Source organism: Nymphalis io, chromosome 7 (genome assembly GCF_905147045.1).
Source record: "Nymphalis io chromosome 7, ilAglIoxx1.1, whole genome shotgun sequence".
Lineage (NCBI taxonomy): Eukaryota > Metazoa > Arthropoda > Insecta > Lepidoptera > Nymphalidae > Nymphalis > Nymphalis io.
The window spans coordinates 12,873,783-12,898,471 of NC_065894.1; the positions used below are offsets into that span (position 1 = coordinate 12,873,783).

Consider the following 24,689-nt stretch of genomic DNA (forward strand, 5'->3'; position numbering starts at 1 on the left):
GTTATCCTTGCAGCAAGGGAGAGATCGATATTACATAACAACGTAAGGGTGGATGGGGTCGCACCCTCGCTCATTATGCGCCGCCCATGAACCCTCGCCTGCGCAAGTTAATAAGAGTGGGGTGAATGTATATTGAGACGGTAAAGATGTGGCTGTGGAGTTTAATATATATAAATAGACATACTTTGTGATATAATCTTTTTCTACGCGAAAACTTGAGGTTATATGATATTTATAGGAAGACATGCAGGAAAAAACACCACCTGATGATAAGTGGTCACCACCATAGAAACTGGCACTGCAACCAACCACGTATCTAAAATTTAAGTTTCTTGTGCGTGCAATTCCACTGGCTCACTCACCTATCAAAACAATAAGCAATACAAATTATTGCTGCCTGTTGCTAAAATAATTGATGTGTGAGTATGTACCAAGACAGGTTTGTTCAATGCCATCAAGAAATATCCCAAAAAAATTTCTAAGATATCAATAACACAACAAAGAACATATATATTTTTTAATACTTATTGCACAACATAAATTCACATAAGAGTATAAAAACATATTTTCTTAAATAGATTACTTAAATATTTAAGTTAATGAAAATAATAATTAACTTAGTAATCGAAATAAAAAAGTATATTTACTAAGAAAATTATATGCCAACATGTATACTTAATGCCGAAATAGAACTGTACCTATATATACCTATTCCTGATACAAAAGCTACATATAAAATGACTTTTTCGACTTTTCCTCAGGTGCTTTCCCGTATCATCTTTCATTGAAATTTTAGTTATTTCGATAATAAGACGTTTTATAATATATACAGCTAAATTACCAATACATAATTAACTAAAAGTTTGGTTATTATTTTTACTATGAACCAAGAATGCAAGAACCGCGATGAAGTTGAAGTTTAAGGACTCAATTCCAGACAAGCACCTCTAAGTTTTCATCTGCATAATTTGTGGTTTTATATCTTATAGGAAAATCAACCTCCAAACGACATTAGAGTAGCGTGGTGGAATAAGCCTCAATTGTTTTCATTGGGAGAGGAGTAATTTGCCCAGCGCCACGACATTTCTGGGCTCTTACTTTTATATACAAGTATTGAAAAGCATATCGGATCCTAAACAAGCTGCAGATTAAACAATCCTTCCTCCCCGCGTCACAAATACTTGATCTATGGTAACTTTTTTTTATTTCGCGCACGCGCACGACAAGCTGCGACCGCAATCAAAACAATCTCCACGTGACAATCTCAACGTGTTTATCTTGACTCACCGGTAGTCACGTGTGCACGCGCCTTATATTATTTTAGGTTTAATTTTAAACGTTTATAAGTTGAGCATTGAGATTGATTAAATTTTGAATCATTTGATAATATATACACCTAATAGGCAAATTCAATCTTAGTTGGTATTCTCTTAATCGATTTAAGCCAGGCTTAAAAATGAATCGCCGTCTGCTGCTAACCTCCAGACTCCGGGCTGAGAACTTCTCGAAAGGAAACCCGATTTTTTTTTATTCACCCTAACCGATTTGTGTTGGAGCCCCGGAACTCAAGGTCAGCGAGCTAAATAAAATAAAAATAAAGTCGTTAGCGAAAATATTTTTAAACAAACAAGTCAACATACTAATGAAGACGCCACGCGTTATCGTAGTCCTATGATAATAAAAGTAATCGTTTTTAATTTATACTAAAGTAATTAACTAATGAGGACAAACATTAATTCCTTGTGACTACGTGCGTGAATTCGTATATTCCTGTTTATCCCTTAAATTGGGTATATATCGGTTAAGTACAAACCTATGTATTGCTTCCAGACTATTTCTGTGTCAAATTACATTATCATCGGACAAATTTCGTATTTATATTATGAGTTTGACTAGCACTACAGATCATGACTTCGCACTCGAAAAGTTAAATATACCTCACCTATTAGTGTGTTTTATAATCCTATAAATACATAGCTAAGACCATATTTAGGTACTTGTCTTGCAGTGTTAAGGATTGATAGTTTGAATGGGTCAAGTGTATCAAATTGATTGCCGGATTTTAGGATCCACAATAATCTACTTCAGATTTAAAATCAGCACTACCATTCTATAGAGAGTGACGTTTCGTGCATATATATATATATATATATATATATATATATATATATATATATATATTTGTATATATATATATATATATATATATATATTTGTATATATATATATCGGCGAGATTCTATATATTTATATCGATTCAAAATAAAGCGCAAGAAGGAAGTAATATTACTTTCATTTTTGTCACATGTACTAAATAGGAAGTAATATTTTTTATATATCGTGAACGTTTTCCTCCCGCATTTGAGGGGTGGGGCATTGTTAGATACGCTCCCTTACTGTACCGCTTACAACGTGTATGCAACTTCACGACGATCGATTATGTAATTAAGAAATGAAATCGTAAAAAACAATAAACTTTGCTTTTATAATAACAGTTAGGTTATTAAAAGTTAAGATGGCAACAAAACATACCCACGCTATAATTCAGCGACCAATGAAAACGAGCGATCAATTGATGTATTTTAATCTGTAACTACACACGACCGCGGCTCGTGTCATTCGATATGATGACGTAATTTATTGAATAACGTCTGAGAATCATGAATTAATACAAATACTTTTATATAATTATGTCTGTCTAGTGATTAATGACAATTGAACGGATGACATCCGATTGATATGTGCATAGACAGACAGATTATATCACTTGAAAATAATGCTTTTGAGTCTACTAGTTTTTTTTGAATCGATATGGCCCAGTGGTTAGAACTAATCTTAACCGGTAATCTGCTCTATGTGCACCCACCAACGAGCATCGAAGCAACGTGGTGGAACAAGTCTTTTTTTAGGCGGGTAACTCTTTAATAAAACAATTAGAACCAATTTAATATAATACTTATACATATATATTTGATTAAAAAAACCGCGTAATTTATTTAATATACGTAATAGAAATTAATAATGACTTATTTATAATTGACGTGAGATTGTATGCTTAAAAATAAAACAACGTTAGTTTAATTAAGACGATATACTTTAAACATAAAAATTAATCGAACTCTATCGCATTACAATTTACAATAAGCCTTTAGATACTAGGAAGCTGCAAAAACATATTTACTATTATTTATATTACAATTATTTATAAAATCGTAATTCAACGGCACTTTTCACAATCAAATTGCCTTTCAATCATTTAAAACCGACCCTGCTGTTGACAAGGTTGACATACTCGTTCTCTGAGCTTGGGCCTTAATTTCGCAATTCTTTTCTTTAGATATGTCACTTGAAACGCGTGACGAACTTCTCTTAACTTTCGTCTGTCTCTGCTCTGTTTCGCCGCGTAATTGTTTTTTTCTCTCTGCTTCCTGTACGAGTCGTCAGCGTCTCGATTCCTCTGGACCGCTCGCCTCATTCTCGGATTATTTCCAAGTAAGCTGCCTCCATTCTTCTCGGCCATAGCTCGAAATGCATCCTGCTCAAAGGCTTGATACTCGGCATCATCAGACAGCGAGTCGACATCTAAGTCCTCTGATTGCGATGTTGAAGGTGCGTTTCTGTAGTTCCAACTCTCGACCGGAGATATTTGGGACGGCGGGATGTTGTACTCATAACAATTGTAAGATCTATTTTCATGTTCTAAACTCGGTGGCTCTGATGAATATCTATAGTCAGGAACCTTGGAACCAGGTGTTGAGGTACTGTCTGGTGAGACTTCCTGTTTAACATTTGTAGTTAAGTCCAAAGGTTCCTCTGCGTAGGGGGTCCACAAAGCCATTTTTTTAGCATGTGTTGTTTTCTGAACAAATAGTCAGTAAACACTGAATGCAATTTTCTAACGCGTCTGTCTCATTTGTGGGCGTAAAAGGGTGTTGTGGAAGGGGTAATCCTCTACCTGCGGGACTCGTAACGGGACTGTAGGCGACATAAATATTAAATTTCCCCTTAAACAATAGGATTCTATTACTATTTTGCTGGGAGTAAGTCAAATATTACAGTTAGGAATGTCCAATGGAATAAAATAAGCAAAGAAATATAATTAGTAATTATTTAAATCAGTTACAGTCTCTTAATGTCATATATTTATAGCGGGATCAAAAAAATGTCCTTATGAATTGTTAGCGTTAACAAAGTCGCGTGCGACATGTTTACTTAGTATAAATTACAGCAAATTGAGTACATTTTGTTATTTGAGAACCTTTATTTGCCTTTTATACAATTTTATCTTAATTCGAAACCTTTGTTCTTTGCTCTTGTATAGACTGAGCGAGTTGTGTTCAATTTATCGCAATGCGGTCGCTGTAAACAATAGTGACATCGTCCGAGTTTTCTGCTTAACACGAAACTGACGCAAAAGCTATCAGTAAATAAATCTTAAACATCACTCCAAGAACAAATTAAACGTTGATATTTGTGAATTGAGTTTATTTTATTTATTTACTGAAATAATTACACCGTCAAGTTATCACTAAGCACTTAAAATTAACAATTAAAAAATATGTACTTACGAATTTATACGTCTTTAAAAATCAAACTTTCACATAAAAAATCAAAAATCAAACCTTCTCAACTAAATTTCGGTGATAAAAGTATGTGTGAGAAGTGAGCTATAAGAACGTAACATAAATGTTATATTTTTAAATACATAATTAGATAAGCATTTTTCAACCCGTCTGTGTTAGACAGTAACTTTCTGTCAAACACAGGACTTAAGTACCTAACTTAACAATCGCTAGGTAAAGACTCGACTTAAACAATTAATTAAGGAGAGAAGGTTTGGAACTCACTTAGACATTACATACAGAAACGTTGCTCTTATACTATATTGAAATTTAATTCATATCGCATCCAAAGAAGCTTTACTTAAAGAACCATATAACAATAAATGTATTATTATTAGGTCCTTACATATGAAATTGGCGTTTTGTACGGGAGGAATATAAATTTTTTTTTTTTTTTGTAAAATATATTTAATTAATCAAAATACCGTTGCTATTCATACACTTTTGCCATCTCATAGATCCTTTTACTAAAAAACACCATGGGGGCGAGAATCAATAAACTCTTTGAAGGCGGTTTGGACCTCCGCATCGGAGTTGAATTTTTTTCCTTGTAAGAAGTTGTCCAAATTATATATATTATATATATATAAATATATATATATATATATATATATATATATATATATATATATATAATATATATATTATATATATATATATATATATAAAAAATGGTAATTTGTTGGAGACAGGCCCGGAGGGTACGGTGGATGTCGTAGACATTCTAATTGTAGCATTTAACTTAGTGGTTGTTAATTGTACAGTGTGTGTCTTGCGTTGTCGTGAAGCAGCAGTGGCCTAGAGCGATTGACCAGTCTCGGTTGTTTAGTTGCTAGTTCTTCCTTCATGGTTTGCAGTTGCTGACAATAGATATGCCGTAATAGTTTGGCCAGATTTTAAAAAGCTGTAGTGAACGACACCGGCGCTAGTCCACCAAACACTCACAAGTAACTTTTTCTGAGTCAATTTTCGTTTAGGGTAGGATTTGGCTGGGTTTCCAGGGTTTAGCCATAGCGACGAGCGCTTCCGATTATCGTACAGTATCTACTTTTCATCACAAGTAATCATTCGATTTAAAATCCCTTCATTATTGTGTCGGTTGAGCAAAGTAACACAGCAGTCTACGCGTGTTTGCAAGTTCGATTCACTCAGTTCATGAGGTACCCATCGTTCAAGTTTTTTTACTTTCCCGATTTGCTTGAAATGAATTAATACAGTTTTATCACTTACCCCGAAGACTGCAGCTATCTCTGAAGTGCTTTGTGATGGATCCGCTTCCACAATAGCCTTTAATTCTTCATTTTCAACTTTTGTCTCCGACCGTCCACGGGGTTAGTTCTGAACGTCGAAATTTCGTTATCGGTTATTGAAAATTTGAAAAAATACATATCGGAAGCTAAAGTTCAATAAATGACAATATTTAAAGTAATGCATCAACCCAAACAACTGGTTTTTCATGTTTTTGAATAATCTTTTGACCAATTGTAGATGCGTCTCACTTGAAACGTTTAAGGTATTATAACCCTTTCCTGTCACGGGATCAATGTAGGACCACCGTCGGTTTTTATTTATATAATTGCAAAATTTCGACCGGAAGTTACGAGAAAGACGCATCAGTTGGTCCCCTGATGACGCTTCGATGACTTTTATCAAAGCACGCGCTGGACATCATTATCTGTTATGGGAACTCACCATTAGGGCCTTTAAAAAAATTAAATAAGTTTAATTTGAAAGGGACTATTAAGCTTTATGCTTCCGAAAAAGAAAATTTAAATATAGAATAATATACTTTTTGAAATGATTACTATTCATTTAATTGCAGTAATTAAACCAAATTATAAAAAAAATATTTTTAAACACTCATTACTAATTTATTTTTGTTAATTTTCACGAAGTAACACATTTAAATATACAAAAGTCATTTATAGAAAGTTCGTGACAAAACCGTATTCAGTGTATCTTTTCGAAGTTATTTCAAATTGAAATTCATGGAATTTAAATCGTCTGCCGTCCAAAAAAACACTAACGGAAAATAAAATAAATATCAAACACACATTATTGTGAAACAGTTATACCATCCATCTTGAAATATGTCAACAATACAAAATGGTCGAACCGACCACTAAGTTTTGTAAAGGGTTAACACAAATGGCAGGCGCGTGGGCATTCACACGTAACCTGTGCCATTATAATTCATTCTTTAACACAATATAATAAAACTTATATTACCTTAAATGTAATTCTAGCAAAGCATACGCGGCACAATCAATTTTTAACTCTATTTAGAGTTCATACAATAGAGTTCATTTTGGATAATGTGTTCCGAAATAACAGATGCATCTTATTTCCGCGTTGCAACTGTATCAATCACACAATGCGGTAGTTATCGATTACTACATTTACTATACAATGAAGTAATAAGCAGTACGTGCAGGATACATCTTTATACATGTATTTATTATTAACAGTGCCCAACGGTTTAAGCCGCGTTAAGTTTATATTACACATTAAGCAATAACCTAAAGCCCAAGTCCTAAAGCCTAAAAATATTAACGGAAGAAAAATAACGCTTTTTATCACATTTCGAAAGAATTGCAATGATTTCCTGAAAATAATTTTTGTAATTATACTTATCTACCTATATAGGTATACAACGGATTTGGATGATAATTTTAAAGACAAACAGTACATCAGAATATTCTCTATAATAATTATTTTTTTCTTTTTGGCGATTAGACCCGGCAAACTGAGAGACAGACACTACATTTTTATTTATTTTAGAAATTTTAAAAGAAAAGTTATAATAACTTTTAATAAATTTTAAAAATTCTAAATGCAACTTTATTATTAATAATAACTAAATCGATGCATTTGTTTTAGGGGATGATGAATAAGCAAAATAATACTGTGTCCACGCCTTTTTATCAACTATGTAGGTACATAGTTTTGATCGTTATAATTACATATTACATTATTTATTATTATTTATATTGAAGACTTAAATCAATATTAGAAGTATTGTATATAAAGCAAAATTGAAAGTAATTACACTATAAATCATCACCGCGTGGACAAGTTTTATTTATCTTTATAATAAAACATTTTTATTATATTCCACGTCTGGACCGTGATACATGTCCCACGTGGTGAAGGCCCAGATGAGATATTAGGTCTGATCCTGGATGGAAGATGGAGCTTCGGGCAATACTTTGTGCAACTGGGCACGTAGCTCATCAATGCCGCTGCCGTCTTGAGCTACCTCCTACCTAACGTGGGAGGGCCGGAATCACCATGCCGGCACATATACGCCGGAGTGGTGTGTTCCATGGCACTGTATGGAGCACCCATATGGGTGGACGATCTCACTACTAGGAATCTAAGCTACAGCCGGCAAACAAAAAAGTATTTAAAATTTCTGCGATCAGTGACATACTATTTACTCAAAGATATACACAGGTAAGTTATATATATAGAGATATAATTACATTTTATGTGTTCTAATAAACATGTGTCATAGCATTACGTCACATATATATTGTCTACGAGCTATAGACTATAAGTATATACCTTTCTCAATAAATTAACCATATATTACTTTTTTACTCGAATCGGAGTTTTAGATAATTTTCGATATTTTTACATCAAATCACGTTAACTATTGCTTATTATTAGGGTAAAATCATAAATTATAAGCTTAAGTTGCCAACTACATCAATTATGTTTTGTTTCGGCTCCCTTCAATGCTTCTTAGATTCTCGGAGAATGTAAACAATGATGTCGTAAATTGCTAATGGCCAGCCTATATTTTATTCAAAAAAGAAGTGCGTCGGCGAATTTTATTACTACTTGTTTGCCTACTTCAATTTCCAGGTACTAGCGGTAAAAGAGTTATAGCTTCGAGAAGGCTTCTGCTGCCCGTTTTACATGTTGGTTCTTCAAAATAAATCTTTCATTACCTAATATTTTGAACATACGTCTGGACGGGCAGCTCCTATATATAAAGGTATGCGATGTCTAGAAAAGATAAGCTAAACTTATCCAATTAATTTTAAGCCGTGAATAGCTAAACTAAAAGGAATCGAATTTGATTACCTACTCGTATTTATTGTTATTTCGTAATGCTATTTTTGTATTGATCTATATTAATCATCGATAATAAAATTTCACACGTGAATCTCGCTTAGAAACACATTGGCACGAGTCGTTTGCAAATATTATTTTAAGTTTCGGTCAAATGATTGCCACAGAAAGACACGCAACATTTTCAAAGCGATTACATAAAATAGCACTTTAAATATATAATAATAATATACAAAATCAAATCCAAATACAGACAATTATATTGTACAGTATATTTATAATTATTCCTAATTAAACAAATTTCGGATTATATTATTTTTGAAATATATAAGTATATTATGTAGAGGTCTTTACTTTTATTAATATAATCTAAATTATACATTATTCAAATTACTAAAATACCTTCTGTAGGTAGTGTATGTATAGATGGCGGTAATAAAATCTGTCAGTTTCCTGAATCGCGCTGTCTAGATTCGCTACTGAATATATATAATGTAAAGGTGATTTTGTTAAAATGATCAGACAAAATAAATTATAGTGTGAACAGTGGAAAGCTCTTCCTTAGTTTCATTTACCGTTTGATCCCCGATATTAGTTCGGCGTAAACAGGTAGGTATATTGTAATTTAAGTCGTGTAAGCTAGTCTCTACGCTAATTTAGTGTTTCCGTAGCAAATTAATTTATTATTATTTTTATGTAAACACCATTTTAAAAACAAATAAAATTTAAAAAGAGAAAACATTATAAAATAAGTACTTTTAAAATAATGTCGAGCGTTTGGTGAAATTGCGAAATTACGAACCAGTTGAAACGTTCATGCGAATTGTATCATTTGCATTGTAATATTCGCAATGACACAAAGGGTGCAACCGTTCTCCCGTCGGGACGTTTTCTCTGAAACAGCTCTACTTTCTCTGAGAACAATAGCTGCGTTATCTTCTTCGCCTGCAATAAACCAAAAACTCGGCGGGAGACGAACAAAACGCTTTGCCGATTTGTGAGACATTTTGTTTATAAAAAAAAGACATTTTAATAACCACTTATTGTTTTCCGATACAATTATGTAAAATGTAGTTTGTACTTGCAAGTCTAAGACAAATAAGGTCGAAGCCGATGCCTTCTATTGTGTTTTGGTTGGGGCTTATTTGATATGAGACATGAACGAAATTGTTTTTGAATTGTAAGATTCGCATACCCATAGATATGATGAAATATGATATTGTTAACTCTTTTTTTATGGTTTTGTACCTTAATTTTTTTTGTCTTTGTTTCTTTTTTAGTGAATAAAGTTATTTATTATTATTATTATTATTATTATCTAAATCGCTAATTAAATTTCATAATCGTAATAAATAATAGTCTTAGATTATAAATCTAAATAAACCTACATAAAAACGTACTTTTGTAAACGTTTCTTCATAGCTATATCTATATCTATATATTTACTTGCCGGTAGAGCTTTTGGGTGAGCAAGCCCTTCTGGGTAGATACCACACAGTCATCATATATGTAAGTACATATTCTTTGTATTGTTGTGTTCTGGTTTGAAAGGTGAATGAGCCAGTGTACTACAGGCACAAGGTTGGTGGCGCATTTGCGATCTGTAAGCGGTGGAAACCACTTGCCATCCAGGCGGCCCGCTCGCCCACCTGTTACCTTATACAATAAAATATATATTATGTAAGGAACATATGAAATTGGCGTTTTGTACGGGAGGAATATATAGTAATTTTTTTATTGTAAATTATATTTAATTAATCAAAGTATGCACCGTTGTTATCTATGCACTTTTGCCATCTCATAGGTAGTTCATTGATCCCTTTACTAAAAAAACCATGGGGGCGAGAATCAATAAACTCTTTGAAGGCGGTTTGGACCTCCGCATCGGAGTTGAATTTTTTTCCTTGTAAGAAGTTGTCCAAATTCCGGAAAAAATGGTAATCTGTTGGAGACAGGCCCGGGGGGTACGGGGGATGTCGCAGACATTCTAATTGTAGCATTTAACTTAGTGGTTTTTAATTGCACAGCGTGTGTCTTGCGTTGTCGTGAAGCTGCAGTGGCCTAGAGCGATTGACCAATCTCGGTTGTTTAGATGCTAGTTCTTCCTTCATGGTTTGCAGTTGCTGACAATAGATATCTGCCGTAATCGTTTGGCCAGATTTTAGAAAGCTGTAGAGAACGACACCGGCGCTAGTCCACCAAACTGATGTTGGTTCTGAAGGTCGAAATTTCCAGAAAGAAAACGTTAAAACCAAAAACGCGCAGTGCTTTCTTTTGCGATACCAGCGCCGTACACATCATTAATCCTTCGAGCAGTTTCTGCAGCGCTGGTGCCGCGGTAGAACTCGTACTCGTTAATATACCGATATTTCATGTTTTTCATTGTGCGGTAATAAACGACGCCAAAGAAAAAAATAATGAGGAAAAAACAAATGAATGACTGTTTTCAAAACTCAAATGTACCAGCTAAATGAATTTTTTTTTTTTATAGAATAGGAAGGCGGACGAGCATATGGGCCACCTGATGGTAAGTGGTCACCAACGCTCTTAGACATTGGCATTGTAAGAAATGTCAACCATCGCTTACATATCCAATGCGCCACCAACCTTGGGAACTAAGATTTTATGTCCCTTGTGCCTGTAATTACACTGGCTCACTCACCCTTCAAACCGGAACACAACAATATCAAGTATTGCTGTTTTGCGGTAGAATATCTGATGAGTGGGTGGCACCTACCCAGACGAGCTTGCACAAAGCCCTACCACCAGTAAATATATAAAGTTTTATAAATTAAAACGACTGAAGAACTTTCTGTCCAAGGAAGTTGCACCAGAAGAAGCCGGTTTTGTAAAAGGAAGGGGTACACGTGAGCAGATCCTCATTGTTCGCCAGATAATAGAGAAGCCTACTTATATTTGCTTTGTTGACTTCTCAAAGGCATTTGACTCAGTAAAATGGCCCAAACTATGGAGGGTGTTACTGGACATGGGTACACCGAAACACTTAGTTCATCTTCTTAGGCGTCTTTACGAAGATGGGACTGCATCCGTGCGGACGGATGATGTTTTATTTGAAGACTTTCATCCCAGCGCTGGAGTCCGCCAAGAATGCATTATATCACCGCTCTTGTTCAATGCTTACACAGAACTGGTAATGCGCACTGCGCTTGAGGACTGGAGTGACGGTGTTGCAGTTGGTGGGCGCAAGATTACAAATTTGCGCTATGCCGTCGACACGACCCTGTTTGCGTCTGACGCAGTTCATATGGAAGAATTGCTTCTTAAAATGGAGCGCATATGCCAAGAATTCGGATTAAAGCTTAACCGCAGTAAAACGAAGATGATGATTGTAGACCGGGCAAAAAAAAACTCGCCTGAGATCACTCAGATTGCGAACTGTGAGGTCGTCCGATCCTATATATATCTGGGAGCTTTAATATCGAATAATGGCGGATGCGTAGATGAGGTCAAGCGATGTATGGCAATTACGAGAAATGCAATGGAGAAGCTGAAGAAAATATGGAGGAACAGAAACATTACCAAAGCAACCAAGATCCGGCTCGTAAAAACGCTTGTTTTCCCCATATTTCTATACGCTGCGGAGACGTGGACTTTGCGGCAAGTCGAAAAAAAGAAGATCGATACTTTGGAGATGTGGTGCTGGAGACGAATGCTAAGAGTTTCGTGGACCGAATTTCGCACCAATATCTCCATTCTTCAAGAACTCGGCATCAAACAGCGTCTTTCGGCGCTGGTTCGAAAGCGCATACTAACTTTTTTTGGACACGTCTCCCGGCAAGGAAATAACTCCATAGAGCGCCTTGTCATTCAAGGCAAGGTGGATGGCAACAGACCACGTGGAAGGACGCCCATGCGATGGACCGACCAAATAAAAACAACTGTTGGCGGTCCCTTGCATGAATGCACGAGGCTTACCACTAACAGGGACATATGGCGAAGGCTCGTGAGGCGAATAACATCTGCGCCGAATAATTCATGATACTTCATGGCGACCACGACCGCTCTGACAAGAGTGTCACGACGAAGAAGGAACCAAAAAGGAGATATTTCAGATCAAAGTGGTCAGTACGACAAAACACTAATTTCATATGTAAGGACCTATTATTATTTATTATAGAGGATATTATGGATACCAAGAATAAATTAAAGCTATGAATATTATACTAATAAAATATAACTTTTTGTGCTATTATGTACAGTACACAGTTTTGTCATTACAGTAGCTTTATGATGATAGCCGAAATGACTGAAATATGACGTCAGCTCATTTATCTTTCCGCATTTATTAGCGAATATTTTAAATTTTGCTGATTAATAAATTTAAATCACATGTTAAAAATAGGCATATATTACAATACGAGTTTTTTTTTTATATATGCGCGGGGATGGCATATGACTACTCCACCTGATGGTAAGTGGTAGTAGAGTCCAAACGCGACGACGGCCAGTACAGTCGGGAAGAATGTTCTGTACTAGCCGTCCCCGCCTTGCCGGCCCGCAAGATGCCTCTTCACGCCTCGTTTGAAGGAACCCGGGTTGTAAGAGGAGGGCAACACGTGAGCTGGTAAGGAATTCCATGTTTTGGTAGTGCGACACAGAAAGGAGTTGCCAAATTTCTTTGTGTGCGATGGAATTGATGTCACAGTTAGGCGGTGACATCGAGAACCAGCTCGCGTGGACTTAAGAAGGAAGGGGGAAGCAGGAATTAGAGAGAATAATTCCTCAGAGCACTCGCCGTGATACAGTCGATAGAAAGCGCTCAGTGCTGCTATCTCGCGACGCAATTGTAAAGGTTCAAGGGTGTTTGTGACCTTTACGTCGCCAATAATGCGTACTGCACGTCGCTGCAACCGGTCCAAGGCCTCCAGTAGGTACTTAGCGGAGCCATCCCAAAGGTGCGAGCAATATTCAACGCAAGACCGTACCTGTGTTTTGTATAACTGGCACAGTTGTTGTGGCGTGAAAAAACGCCGCACCTTGTTCAGAACTCCGAGTTTCCGTGAAGCAGTTTTTATAATAGCCTCGATGTAATCCCTTGGACTAAGGTCGCAGCGAACGTCCATCCCCAGCATGGCGATTTTGCTTTTTATCATCAGCGGTGTGCCACAGAGGAAGGGAAGAGGGGAAAATGGTGACTTTTTCGCTGTGAGAGCGCAAACCTGTGTTTTCTTGGCATTAAACTCAACAAGATTATCAGAACCCCATTTGGCGGTGAGCTCTAATGTCCTATCGAGTTCAATGACAAGATTCTCCCGCCTCTCCTCAGTTTCCGTCCGCCCAGCCACTGCGCGTCCGTGGTATCCACCATGCACTGTACTATCGTCTGCATAGCAATGTATGTTCCCAAGAGAGAGCATATCATTGATATGCAAAAGAAAGAGTGTGTGAGATAGCACAGATCCCTGGGGGACCCCAGCATTCACTACATAGAATTGTGAAGCGCAACCATCTACTAAAACACGAAGACTACGCTTGTGTAGGAAGCTGGCAATCCTGGTGCATAGCTGAGCAGGCAGACCATATGCCGGTAGCTTGGAGAGAAGACTTCTGTGCCAGACCCTGTCGAAAGCCTTGGAGATATCGAGGCTGACAGCCAACGATTCTCCATGCTTGTCGATAGCTTCACCCCAGAGGTGTGTTATGTACGCTAGAAGATCACCTGTGGACCGTTTTGGTCGAAACCCTTACTGACGATCATTAATTAGACAGCGATCTTCTAGGTAATGGATCAATTGGTTGTTAAGAATCCGTTCCATCACCTTACAAATTACTGAGGTGATAGCTATTGGTCGATAATTTGCCGGGTCAGACCGATCCCCTTTTTTGGGAACCGCTTGCACATTAGCTCTTCTCCAAGCCTCCGGCACACATCTCAAAGAGAGAGAAAGTTGGAACAGGCGCGTTAACACAGAAGACAGCTCCGCCGCGCAGTTCTTCAGCACTATGGCTGGTATTCCATCGGGACCGCTAGCTTTCCGTATATCAAGTGATTGCAGCTCCGCACGCACATCACGTTGCCTGATTTTGATGTCAGGCATCGTGTGACCATATGAAGGTATTGTTGGTGGCAGCGCACTACAATCATCGATCACGGAGTTGTCGGCAAAGAGTTTAGCCAGGAGATCGGCTTTCTCCTGCGGACTGTGAGCTAGCGATCCGTCCGGATTTCTGAGCGGTGGAAATTGTTTTGCAATGCGAGGTATCCTAGGATGCGAAATAAGGTCATGACCAATCTGTACAATGCGCTGTGCATCCGCTCTCGTATATGCCTTCCTACAGGACTTGGAATTTTTATTGTAGTTTGCTTTCAGTGAGTCAATGTTAGGTGCCCCGCTAACGCAGCCGTTGATCCACGCGCGATATGCCGCCTGCTTAGATGATACAGCGTCGGCACATTCACGAGTTAACCAACGGTTACGCGTACCCCTACTGATGAGATCTGAGCTAGGAATGTAGTATTCCATTCCTAACATGATCTCATCAGCAACAGCAGTGGCACTAGCTGTCGGGTCATTCCCACTGAAGCAACGTTCCTTCCATGGGATTGACGCATAGTAATCGCGCATACCGTCTCAATCTGCCGACTTATAGTACTGGTGGTAGGGCTTTGTGCAAGCTCGTCTGGGTAGGTACCACCCACTCATCAGATATTCTACCGCAAAACAGCAATACTTGGTATTGTTGTGTTCCGGTTTAAAGGGTGAGTGAGCCAGTGTAATTACAGGCACAAGGGACATAAAATCTTAGTTCCCAAGGTTGGTGGCGCATTGGATATGTAAGCGATGGTTGACATTTCTTACAATGCTAATGTCTAAGAGCGTTGGTGACCACTTACCATCAGGTGGCCCATATGCTCGTCCGCCTTCCTATTCTATAAAAAAAAAAAACCAAACGCGACGTTTGAATACCGCTGATGGCGGCAGCTTGGCCTGTGGCATTTTGGTAGATATAAGGCCGTTATCCGAAGAACCAAGTGGAGCTTGAACCACAACCACAACGAGTTAATATTTGTTGATTTACAGGCAGGATAGGTACAAATTTAATTGTTTTTTATTAACATTACCATGTAACCAACTTAATAAATGAAAACCTTCCTGGGACATTAACAACAAATAATATTCCACAGTTCGGTAATTCTTATAATAATAAATGAACACTTCTTGTAAAAAAAACGTACAGCGCGGAAATGCAGCCTGCATTATGGGCAGCTTTGCGTCGGGTGGGAATTGGGTGGTACTATTTTAAATTTGACTTAAACAATAAAAAAAAAATTGACATTGTTATATTTCTGTGTTAACGTGTAAAACATGTTAACTTAGATATAATATTTATGTTTCAATGTAATATTAAATAAATTTAGTTGATGTAATGAAATAAACAAAGTCAGTAGAAAAAAAAAAAATTTACTTGACCTATTAATAAATTTAAATCGCATGTCAAAAACTAATTTATAAAGAAAAAATATTTACTTAATAAAAGACTATATCGATTATAAAGAAAACATTAGTATCCGTTGATTTTCATACCGGATAACTAATAAATTTAATTGTATTTAATTCATATTCCATCGATTTCCTTACAATAAAGTTAAAAGTAAATTTGCACAGCAACAATATAACAGTATTGTACCTAGATTTTATAAAAAATACTCAATTTTCAAGAATAAAGGACATTAATAACTACCAATTAAAAGGCAAAACTAAAACATGGTTAAAACAACTTAATTATGAAGACGTTGAGAAACTATTAACTACCTCACAACACATTACAACACAACACATTTATGCAGTCACGCGCACACGGTTTGGATTAACTTACAATAATTAGTAATAAGACCCTTTGTAATACTTTTTAATAATTGAATGGGATGGAACTGACTTCTGACGCACGGGTAACGCCAGTTCAGGAGTCAGGGCTACTTTTTATAATATGTATGTATTGGATAACAATAAAGTATTATTATTAATATACCTAAATAAAAAAAAACTAACTTGGTGGAAAAGAGTACTTAACTATTGAGTTTGTTGTCAGTTCTTCTCGTTAGAATCTATATTCAAAAATATTATTTCGGATAAAGATGCTGTATGTATAAAAAGGCATAATGCATGTCATTTTTTGTAGAGTATGGTCAGTGCCCACACTTAAAGGATTAATATTCGCAACACAGGCAGGTGTTACCGTTGACTGATGTTGCCTCATAATTTTAATATCTAATGTAAATATCACACCGCGTCTTATATAATATAATTTTGTGACAGCTGTCGCTATGTTATCTAATACTGGAAGGCTTTTAACGTGCAGTTACTGAAATTCCGTAGGAGCTAAAGAATAAAACATTGCAATCAAATAACCAATTAGAATATCCGATTGGCCAAGATATATATCTACAAATTACTTACATACATTCAGGTACACGAGTATGCTCACAAAAAGGTTTGAACTAATAAAGAATTCTTAATAATTAGCATTAAGATTTTATTGTACGATAGCGTTGTTTAATTAATGCGACAAAAGCTTCATGTTTCACATAAGTAAGGAGGAAAGTTTAAATATTAGTATATGTAGGTAGCTTAATAACTAACGTTTTAAAAATACCTATTAATCATAAAAGATTGAATGAAATTGGCCCAGTCGTTACAACACCTGCACCACAGCCGAGCATTGGGACGTTTTACAGGCTGTTACTTCGTTATCACTTATTTAATTAGAAAAGTGTATTTCTATTGAACATTTTTGAATAATAAAAGACGAGAATGAATTCTACCTTGTAAGAGAAGTAAACGAATTAGCATTTGGTCGAATGAGCGAGACCACCGTCACTGTATTGTAAAGGATTTTTTTTAATCTGTCGCTATTGTGCAAGTATTAAGAACAGATAACGTGGCTAATACTTTTGTCAACCAAGATACACTAAGCAATTGTGCCAGTTACCATTGTATTTTTATCTACTGCATTTTGTCAGTTTTTTGTATTAATACTTTAAGACTAGTTATTTAAATTGTAGGGACTTACTTGAAGTTGCATAAATACCCACAGGTGCACAATAATTTCTAAAACTATATTTTTAAATGAATAATTCATTGGTAATGATACGCAAATATAATAAATGGAGAATAGAAAAAGATAAAAAATAAGATCATTATGGTTATAATATTCAGATTTAAATTTTTATCCAGAATTTAGCGTATACAAGTTATAACTTACTTTCTTTATCAATATGAAGAAAAGCTAAAAAATAAATAATTTTATTAACCAAAATTTGAAGATGTTGATGTCCTCCTAATAGATTTCAGGCACGGCAGCCAATCTCAACAGATTAGCCATCGGCGCAGGACATATTATAGTGCACAAGTACGTGCGCAAACACAGGTGCATTCTCTATTCCCTCACTCTCATAATCCGACACAGCCGGAAAGAGTTCAGGCGCAGGACTAATAGTTTTACGTGCTCTTTGAGGCACGGGAGTGTACACACTTCCAACTTCCAGACTCCGGGATGCTACTGAGAATCTTTGACTGAAAAACTCACTAACTTTTTATCGGCCCGACCTGGAATTTGAACCCAGGATCTCGGGTTCTGCGGCCTTATATCTAGCCACTAGACCAACGAGGCAGTCTATATTACTATCACTACACACTCGTACTTACCATCATTATACATTTTCATAAGTATTTAATCTGAACCACTGGTCATTATTCATTCCGGTATCTCAACAGAGATTAATAACTGATAAACAAACGGTGTCTAACGCTCCTGTCTAAAGTATTGAAAAAACATAACGAGCGTACAAATGTGTATTCTTTGCATTTAAGAAAACCGTACAAATACCTATTCAATTTTTTTATGTTTCAAAATAAATAATAAGAGTATTTGAAATTGTTGTCCCTCTAATACATATTGGTCACATCGAATCTTTATCATCTTTGTCTGTATCCACAATTAATTTTATTTATAAAATTAAAAATAGTTTATTTATTGAGTTAATATGAATATTTCCGAGTTGTCAAAACGAAAACAAGCATTATTTGTTCGTTCGTTCGTTCATTATTGATAACAATTAAATTCAAATGTTAATAATTTAGTTAATATAGGCAAGAATAAGGCACACATTAGTTTTTATTTCAACAAAATCGGTTGTATCTATCAAAAGTTATAATAACTTAAAGATTACGTACATATATACGTAAAAACAATTTAACGTGGATAAAATAGCGAGTCGCAGCTATTTAGAACATAAATCAGTAATGCAAGTGACGACCCTTCTTATTCCATTCTTAGAAATATTACATAAAAACAGGAATTAAAATTATATTTCATAATAATACTATAAATAAAAAATGTATGTTGTTTGATAGGTATGTCAGGAGAATAATAAGTATTATTATTCTATTTTATGGTTTCGTTGGTGTCATATGTATATGTCCGATAGTATGTGTATATACGATATATGATTCAAAATATCGCTCCGACGCTTTCCAAGTGTCAAATATTCTGACAAAACTATAACTGATTCTAAGAAAACTTTGTATGATAGATTTGTAGAACTCCATACAGTAAAATGACAATAAAATTACTATAAATTTAGATCAATTAATGAATGAATAAATAAAATCTCTCCTACGGAGATTATGTTAAAGCCGCCATATAAATGGTAAAGTCGTATTCGAGCTCATAAAACTTGAAGAGATTTTAACTGAAGTTTTAATTAAATCTTACTATATCAAGCACTCATCTTCTTATGAAGTCCTGTCGTTCCAGGTAACGTTTCCTCTTAAACAGTTTTAAACTCTTAAAAGCTTTAAAGTGTTATACTGATTTAATTATATGGCAACTTTAGTTTTTGTTTAAGTTTCTATACAATTTTTTTTAATATATTTATGAAAATATATAAATATTAATTTTAATAAATATTTTAACCTAACAAAATTCTTCAGTACATATTTCCGTTCCTGCCTGAAAGTATAAGCCTATAAACACATTAGCATTTATATTAGGTAGGGATTATGGCATGAATTATCAAAAAAAGAATAGCGGTAAGCTAACTTGCTTAAAGGTAAAAGTGACATCTATCGAGAATTTTACGAAAGTGTCACTTTTATATTAATGTATTATTATATTATTTAAAAGGCACTATTAAAATATTTATGTACCTAAAATTATTTTAATAAAAATATTATTAATGATTTCTTTTTTTAATTTTTTAAAACATATTATAAATGCAGCACCGTCGGTCTGTTCTGTCATCCTTATGTCAAAACTCAAATGCCAAAATAAATATAGAATTTGAGGTTATGTTATGAAAAAAAATCACGTACTTATTGGAATTTTATAAATAAAAGTACTAAATAATATTAAAATAGTGCAAAGGTAATTGAAAATAATTGTTTCCGTGTTCATACTAATAATTTAGTAGTGCACAAGTGTGTATGCAAACACAGGTGCACTCTCTATTCTCTAACTCTCATAATCCAATGGGACGGCAATCCAACACAACCGGAAAGAGTTCTGTCGCAGGACCAATGGCTTTACGTGCTTTCCGAGGCACTGGAGTGTACACTTCCAACTTCCAAACTCCAGGCTGCTACTGAGAATTTTCTGACAGAAAAACTCAATAACTTTTTATTGTCCCGACCTGGGAATTGAACCCAAGACCTCCGGGTCTGCGGCCTTACATTAAGCCAACACACCAACGAGGCAGTCATGACCTATATGGAAATTATATAGATAATAAATTATATTACTTTAAATTGCAACTAACATTTAAAAAGTATTTATAAAAAAATTAATTTGTTTTTCTCATTTAGATGTAAGGTATAAAAAAGCAAACAGTTATATAGGCTTCGTCCTTCCTTGGGGCTCAAACTTGCTGCCTACTAAATTGCATCAAAATCGGTTCGGCTAAGTTAGCCATGAAACAGAGAGATAAACATTTATAATATTAGTGAATATAATTTCAATTAAATAAAACCAATAAATAGAATATGATAATAATTATTATTGGCTCTAATGTTGAAAAGGACTTAACCTTTTTTAAGTGATTAATGCCAGTTAGTGATAAATTGTGTTAGTGGACTATTGATACTTTTCACTGGTGGTAAGGCTTTGTGCAAGCTCGTCTGGGTAGGTACCACCCACTCATCAGATATTCTACCGCAAAACAACAGTACTTGGTATTGTTGTGTTCCAGTTTGAAGGGTGAGTGAGTCAGTGTAATTACAGGCACAAGGGACATAACATCTTAGTTCCCAAAGTTGGTGGTACATTGGTGATGCAATTGTTAAAATTTCTTACAATGCCAATGTCTATGGGCGTTGATGATTACTTACCATCAGGTGGCCCATATGCTCGTCCGCCTACCTATACTATAAAAAAAGACTGTCCATTAAGACACAAAGTTACCGAAAGTTCACATAAAATTACTTATTAGTGTTTTAGACCAGATCGTAATACAGCTGTGATCTAGATTAATGGGGACTTTAATAGAAAAAAATTAATAACACTAAGAAGCAACTGAAAGCAATTCTTCAACAATATTGATCTCAATGTAACTTATACAACAGTTTTTTATAGAATAATTTTTAGATTAAGAAAAATCTTTAGAGTAATAATCACCTATCGTCCCTGACAGAGAGACACGTCTCCGCGGCGTATGCTGTCAGAAATTGTATAATCATTTTATTTAAAGACAAAAAATACAGATTAAAAAATGTATGTATGTATACCTAACACTGCCCCTTACCCCTACCGCGACTGGCAGACAGGGCCCCTTGTTATTTCGTATTTATAATATTAGTATAAATAAATTAGCAATTGAAATGATCTTATGGAAATTTGATTTTTTTTTTAATTTGATCAAGTACAAGGATTAAATAGTAGCTGGCTATAGTTTTTTTTCAATATTAGTAAAGTCTAAGCATCGAAGCGAAGCGTCCAAGCAGAGAAATAATGTATTATGCTAACGCTACACGATTCGAAGCGTAAATAAGGGTTGTAAGGGTGGCATGACTCAGCGCTGACCGCTGATGAAGATCTCATTCACACCTCGGCTTTGTGCATATTGTCGCACGTTGCTTGCACATTCGGGATTACTACACCGAACTCCGAACACTGATTTACCGGACAATGACTCGGCTATTTCATGCAAATTTTTGTATAACTGCTCCTTTGAAATGTTGTATTGTATTAAAAGAGTACAAAAACTTGTGATTGAAAGTCAAACACAGTAAACTATAATATCTGTTATTTTAAATGGCATGAAGTAAATAATAAAGCAAAACCATTTCAAAACAAAATAAATTGGTCGCAATTTCGTCGTCGCAAATTTTTCCAAATGCACATTCCACTTCGAATTTTTATCTCGTCGAAATAAATTTCATATCACAAATAAACTTATTTAGAAAATCAACAGGTTAATAATAACAAATCTTAAATATATATCTAAACATTCCAAATTTGAAAATCTTTAGTCAATATAGAAGCGTTACTTATTGACTGTCATTAATTTACCACCGGTTCGGAAATAAACACCTCAGGCCTGAGGTGTTTATTTCCGCAGAGTTTCTTTCGCCGTTTCTTCTTAGGCCTAAGAAGAAACGGCGAAAGAAACTCTGCGAGATATTTTATAACTCACATTTTAAAATAGACAATAAACAATAACAGAAATATATTTTTTCTTTCGAAATAACCCGGAGGCGATTGTTTCATTCCCAAAGTGTGCTATACTTATTGGTAACTTCAGGTTACAAATATAAAAAATTGGTAGAGGAAAAACAAGACTATTAAATATTTGAAACGGACCAGCAAGCCTAATACCAGATATAACGACTCAACCGGCTTTAGTTAAATTAAAGTAATAATACTAAACTAATAATAAGGGAATTTAAATTAGCATTGAAATTAAAAAAAAACTTATATAAAAATGGACAAAAATATAAGTATAAATACTATACCAATTGATATGCATTATGTTGTCCTGAAATATCATGCAAGTATTTTACATAAGCATTTTATTGTATTTTCGGTATAAATATTTTACTATCCGATTGTTTTTTCGGCAAAAATATTTTCAGTTTACGTATATATGTTATACGTTGTTATGGCTGTATTTTCTACGAGCTAAAAATCGCTTACGAGCTGATATCAAAATTTTACACCGGCATTTATAATGTTTTACAAATTCTTGTGCAAAGATGGTTTTATGTCTTTTTTTATATACGTACTTGTAGTAAAAACAGTTTTCATGCTTTACAAATTAATTGAATATTTGTAAATTTACATATTTTAATAATGTGAAAAATCCTTAAACATTACTAATTATATTTTTGATATATTTATCGCATGATACTAAAAGTGATGATTGTTGACCGGACGCTACGTGGGATCTTCCCATATTAAACTTTCTCATAGAAAATACGAGTAGCAATGAATCAATTGTGTCTGTTTTGATCGCTCCGCCGCAGATCCTTTAGCGTTAAAGACGCGGAAATTTTGCTCATGCTTAAAATTCGAATCTTTGAGAAGAAGTAAAACTTTCTAGCACTTTTCCTTTATAGGTATAGAATTCTTTGATCTAAGATTTCACTTGCTCGATGTGTGTTTATAATAACACTTCTCAAACGTGATGATGAAGGATAAAAATTGTATAGGAACGCTTGTGTTAGTTATAATTCTATTTATAATAACTATACCTAACCAATCCATGGTAGACCAGCGTATTTTTTTATATAGGTATGACGAGTATATGGGCCACCTGATGGTAAGTGGTCACCAACGCCCAGTGATATTGGCATTGTAAGAAATGTTAATCATCGCTTACATTGCCAATGCGCTACCAACGTTGAGAACTGAGATGTTATGTCCCTTGTGCCTGTAATTACTGACTCACCCTTCTAACCAGAACACAATACCAAGTACTGCTGATTTGCGATAGAATATCTGATGAGTGGGTGGTACCTACACAGACGAGCTTGCACAAAGCCCTACCACCAGTAAATACATGAAATATTGGAGTATACTCCACCTGGCCTGGTGAAGTATACTCCATACCTTCTCCATAATTGGCAGTAAGACATTTAAGATCTGTTACTTCATTTTTATATATAATACATATTTAAACAATATAGATTATGAATATTTAACATTATACTATCAATTCGTTAATGTTACGAAAATATATCATAAGTTTTCTTCTAGAAGTCTTAAGAATCCTTCCAAGATTTATTATTATTGTTGATAACAATGTGCAGTTATTTGCAATAACCGAACGCATTGTATGAGATGTTGAATTGACAATTGCGATAAAGTTGTACCATTTGTGAGTGGTATTAAAGTTATTCTTACACAAATATGATTTACAGCGTTTCTGGGAACAGACAATGCTCCCGTAGCCCAACTCTTCCCTATTGTCGCCTGTGGACTTTTTTTTCTAAATAATTTCGAAGCAACGTTGTCAGAAAGGATAATTTCAAATCTATGTGTCCGTCGTGTGCGGACAATGCCCACTATTAGCGGATTATAATCCGCAAAAAGAGCAGGTACTGTTTCAGACACAGTCCAAGTTTAGTGTATACGCGTTTTGTAAATGACGCTCTGTATAAATATTTTTAATGAAAAAAAATGACTTCAATTCTTTAATTTTATACGACCGATTTATTGATCGCCAGTTCACTTTTCAAAATAACATAGTCCCATCGATAAATCAGCCCCAAATCAACAAATTCAGGATAAAATAGGTACGTTACTAATTCTTCTATTCTACTCAAATCAAATCTTATACCCACAAATGTATTTGTACTATTGTCAATTGTCGCTTTGATTTAATTGCATATGAAATCAACAAATCTTAAAAGACGTTTAACAAGTGTTCAGCTCGTAACTTGTACCGATATTATAATATTTGCTTGCGCTAGACAAATGCAAGCCTCTCTCCCGGGAGACACTTGGCGACGTTTTTCTCAAACAATAACA

General features: G+C 35.1%; 2 protein-coding genes and 1 long non-coding RNA gene across 4 annotated transcripts in view; 1 reads left to right on the plus strand and 2 right to left on the minus strand.

The window, feature by feature from the left end:
• Positions 1-24,689, minus strand: part of LOC126769487 (uncharacterized) — a 1,339,673-nt gene that overhangs the window by 164,898 nt on the left and 1,150,086 nt on the right. The gene's annotated exons all lie outside the window — the stretch shown is intronic.
• Positions 1-24,689, minus strand: part of LOC126769542 (Na(+)/H(+) exchange regulatory cofactor NHE-RF2-like) — a 408,391-nt gene that overhangs the window by 140,256 nt on the left and 243,446 nt on the right. The gene's annotated exons all lie outside the window — the stretch shown is intronic.
• Positions 19,995-24,689, plus strand: part of LOC126769569 (uncharacterized) — an 82,217-nt gene continuing 77,522 nt past the window's right edge. For both annotated transcript variants that reach the window (XR_007669394.1, XR_007669392.1), the window contains exon 1: positions 19,995-20,090. This is a non-coding gene — a long non-coding RNA (uncharacterized LOC126769569). The remainder of the gene's footprint in view (positions 20,091-24,689) is intronic.